The sequence below is a fragment of the Macaca fascicularis genome, chromosome 3 (assembly GCF_037993035.2).
Source record: "Macaca fascicularis isolate 582-1 chromosome 3, T2T-MFA8v1.1".
NCBI classification, from domain to species: Eukaryota; Metazoa; Chordata; class Mammalia; order Primates; family Cercopithecidae; genus Macaca; species Macaca fascicularis.
In genome coordinates, this window is record NC_088377.1 from 57,798,747 (window position 1) to 57,815,335 (window position 16,589).

Consider the following 16,589-nt stretch of genomic DNA (forward strand, 5'->3'; position numbering starts at 1 on the left):
TTGATATTCAGCAATAAAAACAAATGATTTATATATGTTACATCATTAGACCTCAAAAATGTTTTGCTAAGGAAAGAAGACAGATGCAAAAAAAGTATGCATTGTAAAATTATGCAAACATTTATAGGAAACTTTTGGGGGTGATGGGCATGTTCTAAAGTTGTGTTGTGATGGTTGTGGAACTGTATAAACTCACTAAAAATCACTGGAATGTATACTTAAGATGGGTACATTTTATAATATATAAATTGTCTGTCTATATAGCTGTTAAAATGTGACAGGACATTATGATAAAGAAAAATTACTCATGGTCATAGATGTAAAAATTCTATCTTACTCATGGTCATAGATGTAAAAATTCTATCCAGAGCATTAGCAAACCAAATCCATCAATATATAAAAAAGGATACTGGCCGGGCACAATGGCTTATTATGCCTGTAATCCCAGCACTTTGGGAGGCTGAGGTGGGTGGATCATGAGGTCAGGAGATCGAGACCATCCTGGCTAACATGGTGAAACCCCATCTCTACTAAAAATAAAAATAAAAATAATTAACCAGGTATGGTGGCAGGTGCCTGTAGTTCCAGCTACTCAAGAGGCTGAGGCAGGAGAATGGCGTGAACCCAGGGGGCAGAGCTTGCAGTGAGCTGAGATTACGCCACTGCACTCAAGCCTGGGAGACAGAGCGAGACTCTGTCTCAGAAAAAAAAAAAAGGATACTATATTACCACTAAACTATGTTCATTCCAGGAATGCAAGGATAGTTGAATGTTCAAAGTTGGCCAGTGCAGTTATCCCAACAGCTTCTGTTGGATTAATGACAAGGGCTCTGCTGCCTGGCTAAGTATGTGCCCACTCAGCTGGCTAAGTAGTTACCTGTCTTCCCCAGGTGGTTTTTTCACAGCCTGGTGGATTCTTCTTGCCCACTGCTTCCCACCACAAAAACAATGAGAACACCCGGTATTGCAGCAATTAAAGAGTTCAATAATTGCAGTGCCAGCCAAGCAAGAAGAATGGGAAAAATTTTCTGAAAGCCATCTCCCCAATAATTTGGAGGCTAGGGTTTTATAAGGGTACTTTGGCAGGCAGGGGGCTGGGATGCTGAAACAATTGATTGGTGGAGGATGAAATCACAGGGGTGTCTAACATGGTCTTTACACAGTTGAGTCAGTTGCCAGGAGGACATCTCAGGGCTAGGTGGCTTCTCTTAGTCTGCCGAAATGCTAAATCTGAAAAATAATCATAAAGACCAGTTCTATAGGTTTCACAATAGTGATGTTATCTATGGAAGTACTTGGGGAAGTTATAAATCTTATCCCCCAGTTGTGTGACTCTGAGGCAGTAAACAATTTATTAAAAAAATAAGCTAAGCAGTGGCAGCTTATTGTTTACCTTTGCCTATTCTTTAGCAAAGTTTATAATTTTATTTTTATTATAATTTTAATCTTGTCTTATGCAATGTCTTAACAAGCAGTAGGGGTCAGTTTTTCTTGCCTCAAAGTTTAACTATAAACTAAATTCCTCTTATAGTTATCTTGGCCTCTGCACTAGAATAAGCAAAGCAAAACAAAACAGTTCAGCCTGTGAAGTTAGAAGCAAGATAGAATCAATCATGTTAGATTTTTCTCATTACTTATAATTCTGCAAAGGCAGTTTCAGTTTAGGGATCCAGCGCCCTGCCTTGAGTGTAGCTTCATCTGACACATGGACTGGGCTGCTACCTGTGCCAATGCCATGAGGCATGCGCTACACTTCTGACTGAGTGAGACTCAGCTGTAGCTTGAAGCAGATGGGCTTTCCTACAGTTAACTTTCCCGAGTAAGCAGGAGATACCCATCCAGTCCATGTATTTGGTGGCCATTGCTATGGTTGGGCCAGTGCTGGTAATGCTGTTGTCCATGATGGCAGTGAAAAGTCCGTGAAACTCACTATACGTAATCTTTAAAGAGGGTTTCTATGGAGGAAATCCTCAATATGGCCACTTGTTTTACCCTGTTGGAGAATATTTAATTCCATTATAGAGGAAAGGAAATAAATAGGATGGGTGAAAATTTATAAAATATGTTAAATACACATAATGATTAATCTATCAGCTTGCAAAATACAAGTAGAATTCTTAAAAAATGTTAAGTTTAGATAGCAATTAAGTGGGTAACCAGAAAGACATTTTCTATGATACAAAGGATGGAACAGACAAGAATGTTACTTATGGGTAGAACGGGAGGGAAATGGTGGGGCACGGTGGCTCACACCTATAATCCCAGCACTTTGGGAGGCTGAGGCGGGCAGATAACAGGTCAGGAGATCAAGATCATCCTGGCCAACATGGTGAAACCCAACTCTACTAAAAATACAAAAATTAGCTGGGTGTGATGGCGCATGCCTCTAATCCCAGCTACTCGGGAGGTTGAGGCAGGAGAATTGCTTGAACCCAGGAGGCAGAGGTTGCAGTGGGCTGAGATGGTGCCACTGCACTCCAGCCTGGAGACAGAGTGAGACTCTGTCTAAAAAAAAAAAAAGAAAAGAAAAAAGAAAAAAAAAGAAAAGGAGGGAAATAGCTTTCTTCAGGTACAGATCATTGATATGGTTTGGTTCTGTGTCCCCACCCAAATTTCACCTTGGATTGTAATGATTCCCACATGTCATGGGGGTCCCTGGTGGGAGGTACTTGAATCATGAGGGTGAGTTTTTCCTATACTGTTCTTGTGATAGTGAATAAGTGTCACAAGATCTGATGGTTTTATAAGGGGAATTCCCCTGCACAACCTCTCTTGCCTGTCACCATGTAAGACGTCCCTTTGCTCTTCCTTCATCTTCCACCGTGATTATGAGGCCTCCCCAGGCATGTGGAAATGTGAGTCCATTAAACCTCTTTCCTTTATACATTACGCAGTCTCAGGTATGTCTTTATTAGCAGCATGAGAATGGATTAATACAATCATGTTCTTACTAGGATGACAGATACGTCACCCTCAAATTGGCTACCCATGAGTGCCCCCGCTGTGATCCCATTCTGGCCCACATTGCTCTGCTCAAGAAAATGTAGATAAAATCCTTGGATGCTCATTAGCCTAATTGTTGCCTTCCCTAGAGGTGGGTATACAGTGGTATCCAGGGATGCTCAAGTCTCTTATATTATATATTTGCATATAACCTACTCACATCCTCCTGTATACTTTATTTTATTTATTAGAGACAAGGTGTCACTCTGTTGCCCAGGCTAGAGTGCAGTGGTGAGATCATAGCTCACTGCAGCTTTGAACTCCTGGACCCAAGTGATCCTCTTGCCTCAGCCTCCTGAGTACCTGGTACTACAAGTGTGCGTTACCATGCCCAGCTAATTAAAAAAAATATATTTTTGTATAGTCAGGGTCTTGCTATATTGCCCAGGATGGTCTTGAACTCCTTTGCTCAAGCGATCCTCCCCCTTGGCCTCTCAAAGTGCTAGGATTACAGGTGTGAGCCACTGTGACTAATCCTGGCCCCATGTATTTTAAATCATCTCTAGATTATTTATGATACCTAATGCAAGGGAAATACTACGTAAATAGTTGTTATATTGTATTGTTTTTATATGTATTCCTTTTATTGTTGTATTATTTTTTATTGTTTTTCTGAATATTTTGGAGCTGCCATTGTTTGAATCCATGGATGCCGAACCCATGGATATGAAGGACAACTGTAGTTACCTTTGAGTCTCTCTCACAGATCCAGTGTGTCTTATTGGCTTCAGGCTCTAGCTCAACTCTGCATAGACCTCAACTCTGGTCGTTGTAACCACACCATCAACAGGGAAGGCTGATGTGGGGAGAAAAGAAAGGGAACCTATAAATATAACTGGAATTCAGACCGTGTGCTTCTTCCACCTGCTTGCACTTTATCCCATCTCTTTCTCCTGGCTTTTTTTCTGTGTGTTTTAAGCATCATATTTTGACCCCTAAGTAGAGCATATGGAAGTTATTACTGGTGTCAAGGTAATTTTCCACATGACACTATGGTTAGCTGCATTAAAACCGTAAATGATCTGTGACTCTTTAGACACACTTATTTGAACAACTCAAAATAATTTTGAGGAAGCGAAGACATGACCAAACCCTTGGAGCTCAAAGAAGATAATTTTTGCTTCCAAAAGCAAAGTAAGGACCGGTGAAAAAACAATCTGTTTCTTGTGTTCACTGCTATGTGTTTCATTGCTTTTATCTTTACGGATTCATTCTTGTTTTTATTTCAAAAACCTATCAATTTCCTGTGGTTGGAATTATTATTATTGTTATTATCATTATTGAGATGGGGCCTTGCCCTGTCGCCAGGTTGGAGTGCAGTGGCATGATCTCGGCTCATTGCAACCTCCGTCTCCTGGGTTCATTTTACCCAACCCCCATTCAAGATGGAGTCACTCTGGTTTAAATGCCTCGGACAGTGGGGACCCATGATGGCCTAGAGTACAGAGTCAGAGCCCACGTCGGGAGAGAGGAGTGTCCATGCTGGGATGGCCAGAGTGGAACATCAGAGCCTTAATGAATTGATCACATCACATGTAAAATTCAATTCTAGATTCATGGTAGCCATAAAAGTGAGAGGCATAACAAGCGATTCTCCAGCCTCTGCCTCCCAAGTAGCTGGGATTACAGGCATGCGCCACTGCGCCCAGCTAATTTTTGTATTTTTAGTAGAGACAGGGTTTCACCATGTTGGCCAGGATGATCTTGATCTCTTGCCTTCGTGATCTGCCCACCTCGGCCTCCCAAAGTGCTGGGATTACAGGCATGAGTCACCGTGCCTGGCTGGAATTATTTTAAATAGTGCAATGCCATGTTATGTTTCAAATTCTGTATTAAACCCATGCTGCAAGAGTACTGAGATTAACTTAAAATTTAAAACTCTGCTTTCCTTTTCTCCTTCCCTTTTTTTCTTCTTTTCCTCTTTCTTTCTTTCCTTTCCCTCACCTTCCTAAATAATCAGTCCTAAAGCCATTAGGTAGGGCAGAGCAAGAGAGGTATCCATGGTGGTGTTACGGGAAAGGGGTCCGAATCCAGACCCCAAGAGAAGCTTCTTGAATCTTATGCGAGAAAGAATTCTGGGTGAGTCCACAGAGTAGAGTGAAAGTAAGTTTATTAGAGAAGTAAAGAAACAAAAGAATAGCTACTCCATAGGCAGAGCAGTGGTATGAGCTGCTTGGTTGAGTATACTTATAGTTATTTCTTGATTATATGCTAAACAAGGGGTGGATTATTCATGAGTTTTCCTGGGAAAGAGCAGACAATGCCCAGAATTGAGGGTTCTTCTCCCTTTTAGACCACATAGGGTAATTTCTGTATATTGCCATGGCATTTGTAAAATGTCACAGCACTGGTGGGACTGTCTTTTAGCATGCTAAGGCATTATAATTAGTGTATAAGGAGCAGTGAGGACAACCAGGTCACTTTTACTGCCATCTTGGTTTCAGTGGGATTTGGCTGGCTTCTTTACTGTATGCTGTTTTATCCGCAGGGTCTTTGTGACCTGTATTTTGTGCAGACCTCCTATCTCATCCAGTGACTAAGAATGCCTCACCTCCTGGGAATGCAGCCCTGCAGATCTCAGCTTCATTTTACCCAACCCCCATTCAAGATGGAGTCACTCTGGTTTAAATGCCTCAGACAGTGGGGACCCATGATGGCCTAGAGTAGAGAGTCAGAGCCCAAGTCGGGAGAGAGGAGTATCCATGCTGGGATGGCCAGAGTAGAACATCAGAGCCTTAATGAATTGATCACATCACATGTAAAATTCAATTCTAGATTCATGGTAGTCGTAAAAGTGAGAGGCAGAACAACAAACCTCTAGGAAATGATATACAAGAGTATTTTCTGACCATGGGGTAGGAAAAGTTTCTCTAAAAAGGGCCATGCAAATCACAAAGGAGATTAAACATTAAAAATAATAGCCTGTTTGAAGATAAAAAACTTTTCTTAATTAAAAAAAAAATAAGATAAAATACCATTAAGAGGGGGGGGGAAAAAGGCAGTCTTCCTCCTGTTTCCTGGCATACAACTCCTAAAATCTTTGGAATCGCCAAAGTGCAGTCTTTCTGTATGCTCATGTTGACTGATAGCTTCAGGGTGGGGCTGGTCACCTGAAGACAAAGGTATGATTAGGTGGTTGAGACTTAACCTCATCTCCCAACCTCAAAGGAAGGGTGGGAGCTGAAGGTCAAGTTGATCTGATCACAACAGCCAATGGTTTAATCAATCATTCCTACGTAATGAAGCCTCCATAAAAACTCAAGAGGACAGGGTTTGGAGAACTCCTAGATAGCTAGACACTTGGAGGTTCCTGGAGGATAGAGCGACTTGGGTGGGCATGGAAGTGCCACACCCTTCCCCTTACCTCACCCTATGCATCTCTTCATCTGTATCCTTGCTAATATTGATACGGGAGATAGAAATAAATTATTCAGGCAGATAGGGCAAAAGAGTCCTTGGTACAGTTTCCCTTTTAACAAAAAGCAGCCCCAAATCATTCCTTTTCTAATCAAGAGCAGACTGAAAAATCAAGCTGCAAACATAGATGAGCAAGCTGGAAGCTTGCTTGGGTGAATACCAGCAGCTGTGCCAATAGAAAAGGGCTACCTGAGGGCCAGGCATGTTCAATATGGTGGCTCCATCTCCCCTTTTCTTTGTCACCACGTGTACAGTAAAGGAACAGGCCACATGGGTGGCCAGCTTCTTCGCATGCTATGCAAATGGCACACCTAGTCCTAGCCAGTTTTTCGCTCACTATGTAAATGGCACACCTGGTCCAAACAATCTTTTGCGCCCTATGTAAATCAGACACCACCTCCTCAAGCTCATCTATAAGACCTTCTGCATTTCACTGCAGAAGTGGAAACCCATTTTCTCCAGGACCCCCTCTCTGGGCTGAGAGCTCTTTTCTTTCTTTTGCCTATTACACTTCCGCTCTTAACCTCACTCTGGAGTGTCTGCATCCTAGTTTCTGTGGCCATGAGAAAACAAATCTTGAGTATTTACCCCAGACAATGATGCTGCTTCAACATCCCTTACAATAAACCAGTAACTGTTAAAGAGAGAGAGAAAGAGAAAGAGAGAGAGACAGAGAGAGAGAGAGAATGAAAAGGCAGTCAAACAAGTGAAAAGGATATTTGTGATGAACAAACTAACAAAAGGCTTGTGAAAGAATATATAAATTGCTTCTACAAATCAGTAAGAAAGAGAAAGAACAAAAAACTTGGTAAGACATCTGAATAAGTACTTCAAAAAAGAGCATATTTAAATATCCAATAATCACATGAAAAGGTCTTAAATCTCATTAGTAATTATGAAAATGCAAATTAAAACCACAAATTATAGCACTACCCATTTGGTCTGCATAGCTGAAATTTAAAAGTCTGACAAAAATAAGTTTATTGGCAAAGATGTGGAGCAAAGGGAATTTTCATATACTACTTGTGGTGTTTAAATTGTTAAAACCACTTTGGAAAATAGTTTTTTAAATGTATTAAAGCGAAAGACACCACATATCCTATGACCAAAAAAATTCGCTCCTAAACGTTCCACCCAATATAGATGTGTCCTTATGGTATGCTGAAAGACATAAAGAAGAATGTTTCTTGATAGCATTACTCATACAATATATGTCAACAATAAAAAAGTCATAACTGAAGTATATAAAAAACACAAGCCAATAAGAAAATAACCAATAGAACTATAGACATAAAATACGGTCACTTTACAAAAGAAGATATTCAAATGACCAATAAACAGGGGCTAATTTCATGGATCATCAGAGAAACCACAGTAAACTAAAACCACTATTCAATAACCCTGTACATCCATCTGAATAGTTAAAAGCAAACAAACCAAACTCTCTGACAAGTCTAATGGTTGGCAAGGATATGGAGTAATTAGAACTCTCATATATTGCTAGTGGGAGTTTAAACTTTTACAACATCATTTGGCTGTTTTTATTAAAGTTAAACATATGCCTACTCTATAACCTAATAATTCCACTGCTAGGGTATATGCCTAAAAGAAATGTGAACACATGCATCAAAAGACATTCACAGCAGCAGTATCTGTAATAGTCCTAAAATGAGACAACTCAAGTTCATAAACAAATAATTGTGATGTATTAATTCAGTGGAATGCTTTACAGCAACAACATTAACAAGCCAGTTCTACACACAACCACTCAAATGAGCCTCACAAATGATGTTGAAAGATGTCCAGCACCAAGAAGGCATCATGTGTGACTTCATTTGTAGGAAGTCAAACAAATAAGAAAATGGAAATAGAGTGATTACGCATGCATGGTTAGGTGGTGAAACTGCAGCTACACCAGACCAATCTGGTTCAACTTTTAAGTAATAGAGTTGTGAGGTGCTTTTCAGCTGCCATGAACCCTCAGGCATGCCAAGAGGAAACAAATGTGCAACCATAGGGGGAACCTAACTGCTCAGGCTAGGAGAGGGGACTGAATTAAGAAGCGGACACCACCAGGATCCAATCAGATTGTGCTCTGGCATCACCCCATGGTGGGAACCAATCAAATCATGCCTCCAAGCTTCACCTCATTGCAAGATCCACTCAAAGCACACCTCATTACCCTATGCTCGTAAATCCTGAGCCAGTGCACAGTGTAAGGAGGCACTGCTTTGGGAGCTATCTATGGTGTTCTCCTTACTTATTACAAGTAATAAAATCCTCATGCTAAATCCTTCTTAGTTGTGGCCATTGGGTTGCCACTGGCCAAGTGACAAAACCCACTTGTTGTGTAGGTGACAAAACTATGAGAAAAAGCAAAAAAGTGCTTATCATTGACAAATATTCTCTCCTTGGCCAAACTCTAGCGAGGTTCCTTGGAGTGCTTTTGAGTAGACCTTGACTTTGGCTTATAAAAACTATAGATTCTCAACATAAATGTTGAGTTCTACATTAGTATTCTAGCAACTCAAGAATATATCCCTTAGATGATCCTGGACTCCCTTAAGCAAACTACCTGAGGAACCTCAATGCTACCGAGTGAATTTACTGTGTTTTTCCAGCCAACACCTGACCATAGGCCCCTGACCGTACTTAGAGTATTTACTAAAAAGGTCTTACAGTTGTGAATTTTTCCTCTTTCCCTTTGGGATGTATATGTATCTCCTACAACTAGGAGTGGTTTTCACAAGGATAGAAAAGCCATTGCTTAAAAAATGTAATCATCAGGAAGGAGATGGCCACTGCCTCCCAATCTGTATGGGAAGATAGAGGTTAACTTTGATATTGCCAGCTGTCACATGCAGCTGGCCTTATCAGCACTTACACTCACAAACCCTTTGTAATTTTTCCACTCCTTGCTTCTCCACTCACCCACTCCCTGTTCCCTCGTCTCCCTGTAAAATGCCCAGTCACCTCTGGACAAATTAAAGTTGAGTTCAGTTCATATAGGATCCTCTTCCCTATTGCAAAAGTTATCACAGATTAAAATGGCCTTGCCACTTTAACTAGTGTCTGCCTTTGTTTATATTTCACACCATAAAAATGGGGTGATGGAGAGGGTAGAAGATAGTGATGGGAAGGCACAGAGGGAGCTTCTGGGTGCTGTCAACAAGGAGAGTCAAACTTTGTAAAATAGTTGAAAAGATTTATTTTAGCCAAATATGAGTGACCATGGCCCATGACACAGCCCTCAGGAGCTCCTGAGAACATGTGCCCCCTATGTGGCCAGGCAACAACTTGGTTTTATACATTTTAGGGAGACATAAGGCATCAATCAAGACACATATGATGTACATTGGTTGGGTCTGGAAAGGTAGGACAACTGGAAGTGAGGACTTCCAAGTCATAGGTGGATTCAAAGATTTTTTGATTGGCAATTGGTTGAAAGAGTTATTACCAATAGAAAGGAATGTTTGTGTTCCTGTGATAAGGGGTTGTGGAGACCAAGGTTTTATCACGCAGGTGAAACCTCCAAGTAGCAGGCTTCAGAGAGAATAGATTGTAAATACTTCTTATCAGACTTAAAGAGTCTGTTCTATCAGTAATTCCAAAAGAGAGGGGTATGAGGTATGTCCAGCTCCCCCTTCCTATCGTGGTGTGAACTAGTTCTTCAGGTTAACTTTGGAATGCCCTTGGCTGAGAGGAGGGGTCGATTCAGATGGTTGGGAGCCTTAGAATTTTATTTTTGGTTTACAGTGCTGATGTTCTATTTCTCAACCCAAGTGTTGGTTACACAAGTGGCCGCTTTGTGCTAAGCCCTTGATCTGTCCATTTCTTGATTTGTCAACACTTCTGTAGGTGTGTGGTTGTACATAATGTTTTAAAAATGTTTTAAAAAGAGATAACTAGTAATCCCAGCACTTTGTGAGGCCAAGGCAGGTGGATCACATGCTCAAGAGATCAAGACCATCCTGGCAAACATGATGAAACCCCATCTCTACTAAAAAAAAAAAGTACAAAAATTAGCTGGGCATGGTAGCACATGCCTGTAGTCCCAGCTACTCGGGAGGCTGGGGCAGGAGTATCACTTGAACCTGGGAGGCAGAGGTTGCAGTGAGCCGAGATTGTGCCACTACACTCCAGTCTGGCAACAAAGTGAGACTCCATCTCAAAAAATATATAAAATAAAATAACTGGCTCTGCTTCTCCCCAGAGCTCAGATTCCACCAATCATTTTCTAAGAGTATGAAAAAAAGTGCTGCTCATTACTAACTTTAGGATAAAAACTGCAGACTTGGGTATTGCTGACATGATGCGATGTAGGAAGAACATACATTTTTATGTATTAGTGGCTTTTTCAGAAGCCACTTATATTACATTTTAAACTGTGATATTGAATCTTCGTGCATACGTAATGGTTTCTTTACCTTTCTTGAAGTGGGTATGTTACGGCCTTGTATTATAGCATTATCATAGGTGTATAGAAACTCCTAGGAAGTAACAACTTGATAAATCTTGGGCTTTGAAGGATGTTACATCTTGCTGGCATTTAAAAAAATTGTAATAATAAGCACTCATATATTGTTTACTGTGTGCCAAGTTATTACACGTGTATTAACTCATTTAATCTTTAAAATAGGTCTATAACGTAGGTCCAATTTTATTGACAATGAAACCGAGGCCCAATGAGGTTAAGCTATTAGCCCCAGATCACACTGCCAATAAGTAGTTGAACTGGACTTTGAACCTTGTAGTCTGACCTCAGAATTCATATTCTGAATCAGAATCCTATATTTTTACTTTGTAGATGGTGAATGAAAAATTTGACTGCATATGACAACAATAAGGCATTGTACCCTTTGAAACATATATAGAATTAAAATAAGCATGAGAGACTAAGTACAGAAATGGACAATGGGAAGACCGTGTATACAATTAGAACTATCTGCAACCAGCCCAAGGAAACCAATCTATTATCTATGCTATAGTAACCAGCCCAAGGATCAAGCTGAAAATCCACAAGTCAGACACATAGGAAGTGAGACTGCTATCTCTAGTAACCAGTCTAGGAAGTCAAACAATAACCTCTGTAAAAATTGGCCCCAGATGGCCAGGATTTGATTAATAACTGTCAGCTTCCCTAATTTTTGTCCCCACTTCTAACTTGGGACCAACCAGAGAAAGCAAAATATGAATATGTCCTACTGGTCAGTTACACAGGATGTCCCACTTCTAGTTAGCCTCCTCCAGCTTCCCCAGGCCAGCAGCCTCTGATCAGAGCACATCTGAAGCTCTCCCTTTCTCCCCCTATAGCCTTTCCACTCCTCTGCCTGCCTTTGAGTCTCTGCCGAACTGAAACCATGTTTGCAAAATGATAACTGAGGAAATCATGACAGTGAAAGAAATCAGACCTAACTAACTCCATCTTGCTTTTAACCTTTAAGCCGTCCTTGTTCATTCCTGGGAGTAGGCCAAACTAACTTTCTCAGTTCATGGTTTGACTCTGACACAAAAATGATAACAGCCCTTTCTTGAAAAGACCTCCTTCTTGCCTGGGGACCAGTCTGCTTTGCAGGACTAACAAATTAGCTACAAGATTAGAAATTATGGATTAAGGGTCATGCGGTCTCTGGCTCCAAGAGTCTGAAGCTCCCCAAATTGCTCCTGGGGATAACATCACTATTGTAAAGCCTAAAATCAGTGCTTGAGATATTTTGCAAATCCTTCACTCAATGAATCCGCTGACACCAACCAGACCGATAATCTGGCTCAACCAGTTCTGCCATCCCACCCAGGAACAGAAAACAGCAAGAAAAACTCACTTTGACCCCCTGTGATTCCATCTCCACCTTAACCAGTCAGCACTCCCCATTTCCCAAGCCCCTACCTGCCAAATTATCTTTAAAAACTCTGATCCCCAGATGCCTGGGGAGACTGATTTGGGTAATAAAGAACTCTGGTCTCTCACACAACCGGCTCTGCGTGAATTACTCTTTTGCCATTGAAATTCCCCTGTCTTGATAAATCGGCTCTATCTTGGCAGCGGTCACGGTGAACCCACTGGGCGGTTATAGAATGCAAGGGATGCTGGCCAACTTCCTCAGTATAGCAAACTCTGAATAAATCGCCTTTGCCTCTTCTCATTTGGGTAGTCTTCATTTGTTTCCACAAGTAACGACAATGGCATGACATCTGAAAGGGGAGTGGTTCTATATTGAAGGGGCACAGCCACCATCTAGATAATGGCTGAGATCATGTTGCATCACTGAAATACATTTCTAAGTCACTAACTGTACTAATCATGCTTTCACCTCTGTGGACACACGATCTCAGCCGTTACCTAACCACTTCCACCAGTCTGCCTCAAGTTTAAGGAATTCTTGGGTACCACAGCAAATGCTTCATTCTTCTTTATCTAGCCTCCTTTTCCTGGATTCACTGACATTTCTCTTTCATAATTCATTCTCCTGCTGGTCCCTCTTTATATCCTCCTCTCTGCGTTCCAACCCTTTCCAAGCTTCTAGCCAATGTTCTTTTTCCCTCTTTTACTTCCAAGGCCAGTTTTGGTCCCCAGCCCCAAACAAGGAGTAACTTTGGAAGAAGTTTCCAAAAACAACCTTGGAATTTCCATCTGGAACATAGTATGCCTTAAGGCCATTCGAGGGCAGGTCTATTCGTGATGGATTCTGCAAAGATGAGAAAAGACCTATTTGACTTTGAAAAGCCTTGTTCCAACTGTGAGAGTCTGTAGCCTCCCGATTAGACAGAATGAAGGATGGAGTCTCAGCATTTACCCATTAAAGCAATGACGAGTAGGTCTAATTTGTGGTATCTCTAACTGATAGTTTGCATTTTAAGGTTAAGATATTTTATTGCTTCCAGATGGTCAGCTAACTTCCAGCCAGAAGAGCATTACTGCAGAGTTTAAGAACAGCTATGATGCAGAGAGAGATTTTAATTATCATGTAAAGGATCTAATTAAAAAGACATACAGTAGTCGGCTTTTCACATGCTCAAGCCTATAAAAATCAGTAGTTTAAAAAATTACCTTAAGGAGGAAATTGGAAAATTATTCAATTTGGAGCAGAGACACTTGAAAAATTTCTCAAATTGGTGAACTAGAATTAGGTTAACTGCCTGTTTCTAGGTACCTTGATTTTCATGTTGTTCCTTCTATCCTGTTACATGGCACAGACTTGTGAAGGTTCTTCAAGTCTTTTTACTTGTTAGTTTATTTCTGGAAGGAATAAGAAAGATTCTCTTCAATCAATCAGTCAATCAAGCAAGCAAGCAAGACAGCAAGTGATCAGTTTCTTGGGCTCTGAACTAACTCGGTTCAGATCCTGATTCTTCCATTTATTGCATGATGCTGGGCAAAGTACATACTCTCTATGAGCCTCATTTTCCTGATCTATAAAATGATAAGGTTTCTGGAGATTTCACAAGGCAATCAATGAAAGTTAGCTCTTGTTATCTGCAGAGTTTTAGAACATGCACCTATTCACAGGTGACGCGGAGGACTCTGTGGAAGACAGGTGACTAGCGGGGAAGATTCTTTGGAGAGATACTCCACATGCACCCTCTCTTCTCTGTAACATCCTCTTCCCGATGCCTGAGCTGTGCAGCACAGGAATATTTTGCAAGAAGAGCAGTGATGTTGGCAGGAGTTGTGGGACACAGAGTCCTGATGGAGGCCAACTGGGCTCCTTGGAGTTAATGACTTAGAACCAGGAAGCTGCTGATGTGTGATACAGCGACCTTGAATAGAAAATGTTTTTCCACTTCCCTCCCTCCCTTCCCTCCCTCTCTCCTTCCTTCCTTCCTTCCTTCCTTCCTTCCTTCCTTCCTTCCTGCCTTCCTGCCTTCCTGCCTTCCTGCCTTCCTGCCTTCCTGCCATGTTCAGAAGTCAGACTTAAAAGAATGGGAAAAAGGTTTCTAGGCCATACCTCTTTTTTCCAGGAAAAATTAAAAAAAACACAGAACACTAACTAAATGCAGCAGATGTCAGCCACGTCCGGAAATCCAGGCCAGTTCACCTAACTCTTGTGGACACTGATGTTCTGATAATCAGTATAACTAGTTCTGATAACTAAGATAGGCCAAGTCACTCCCTGCTGCCAGTTACACAGAGGAGTGGGATTTGTACCCAGAATGTATAAAGAGCTCCTATGACTCAATAAAATAATAAATGATCTATTGAAGAATAGGAAAATTCTATTTTATAAGAATATTCTATAAGAATAAAATCCTATTCTATAAGAATAGGAATAAATACTTCAAAAAGAAGATCTATGAATGACCTACAGGCACATGAGAAGGTGCTTTCCATTATTCATCATCAGGGAAAATGCAAACTAGAACCACAATGAGAAACCATTTCCTACTCACTAAAATGGCTAAAATGAAAAAGGCTGGTTTTACTAAGTACTGGTGAAGAGGTAGAAGAGCTGAATTTCTGATATGTTGCTGATGGGAACACAGCAACTCCGGAAACCAGTTTAGAAGTTTCTTATGAAGTTAAATATAAAGGTACCACATGTTCTAGCAATTCTACTCCTAAGTATTTATTTACTTAAGAGAAATAAGGCGGGGCACAGTGGCTTATGCCTGTAATCTCAATGCTTTGGGAGACCGAGGTGGGAGGATTGCTTGAGCCCAGGAGTTCCAGGTCAGCCCAGGTAACAGTGAGACCCAGTATCTATTTAAAAGAAAAAAAAAAAAGAGAGAAATAAAAACATACATCCATACAAAGTCTTATGCAGGAGTGTTCACAGCAGTTTTATTTCTACTAGAAAAAACTGGAAACAATCTAATGTCCATCAACACGTGAATAGATAATAAAATTGGAATATCTCCATAACATGGAATATTGTTACTCAATATCAAAAAAGTATGGATTATTGTCTGGGTGTGGTGGCTCACATCTGTAATCTCAGCCCTTTTGGGAGGCCAAGCTGGGTGGATCACTTGAGGTTAGGAGTTCAAGACTAGCCTGGCCAACACGATGAAACCCCATCTCTACTAAAAATACAAAACTTAGCTGGGTATGGTGGCATGTGCCTGTAATCCCAGCTACTCGGTAGGCTGAGGCAGGAGATTCACTTGAACCCAGGAGGCAGAAATTGCAGTGAGCCAAGATAGTGCCACTTCACTCCAGCCTGGGCAACAGAGTGAGACTCTGTCTCTAAAAAAAAAAAATTGTGAACTATTGATAGATGTTACAATATGAATGAATCTCAAAATATTTATTCTGAATGAAAGAAGTCAGCCAAGAAAAAGTATCTGTTGTATAATTGCATTTATACGGAAAGTAAATTAGTGCTTTTCTGGGACTGGAATTGCGAAAGATTGACTGCAGAGTGGCATGAGGGAATTTTAGGAGAAAAGATTCTCTATCTTGAAAGTGAAGGTCATACTTCGGTTATTACACGAATGAATGTATTTGTGAAAACCCACTGAAATGTACACTTAGGTGCATTTTATTCTGTGTAAATTCCACTTTGATAAAATTGATTTAAAAAAAAAAAAAAAAGCAGAGAAGGCTAACTCTAAAGCCAAACCAAGCTGGGTGCAGTGGCTCATGTCTATGATCCCAGTGCTTTAGGAGGCAGAGGCAGGAGGATTGCTTGAGGCTAGGAGTTCAAGAGCAATCTAGGCAATATAGCGGGATCCCCATCTCTACAAAACAAAACAAAAACACTTTGCCGGGCATGGTGGCATGTGCCTGTGGTCTCCTCATCGGGAGACTGAAGTGGGGGAATTGCTTGAGCCCAGGAGTTCAAGGCTGCAAACAGCTATGATAATGTCACCACACTCCAGCCTGGATGACAGAGCAGACTCTGTCTCTAAAAAAACAAATTTAAAATCCAAACCAAAAACACAACCACAATTATCTTAAAGACTTCTGAATGGGCTGAAGAATTACTATAGACCTGTAACCAAAACTCATAGCAGGGAGGAAGCTCAACTGAGCCAAATCAGAAATTTTCATAGTTTCTTCAGGAAGAATTACTTTTTTTTTTTCTCTTTTTCTCCAGAGGAATTTCCCATCTATAGTGGTTTACAGACAGCTGTGTTTCTCCAACCACAATTGCGGTCTGGCTGGTGAAGACTGAAGGACAGATCATGGTTATGTGGTTCTATGTAAAATTACATTGATCACGTTGAGA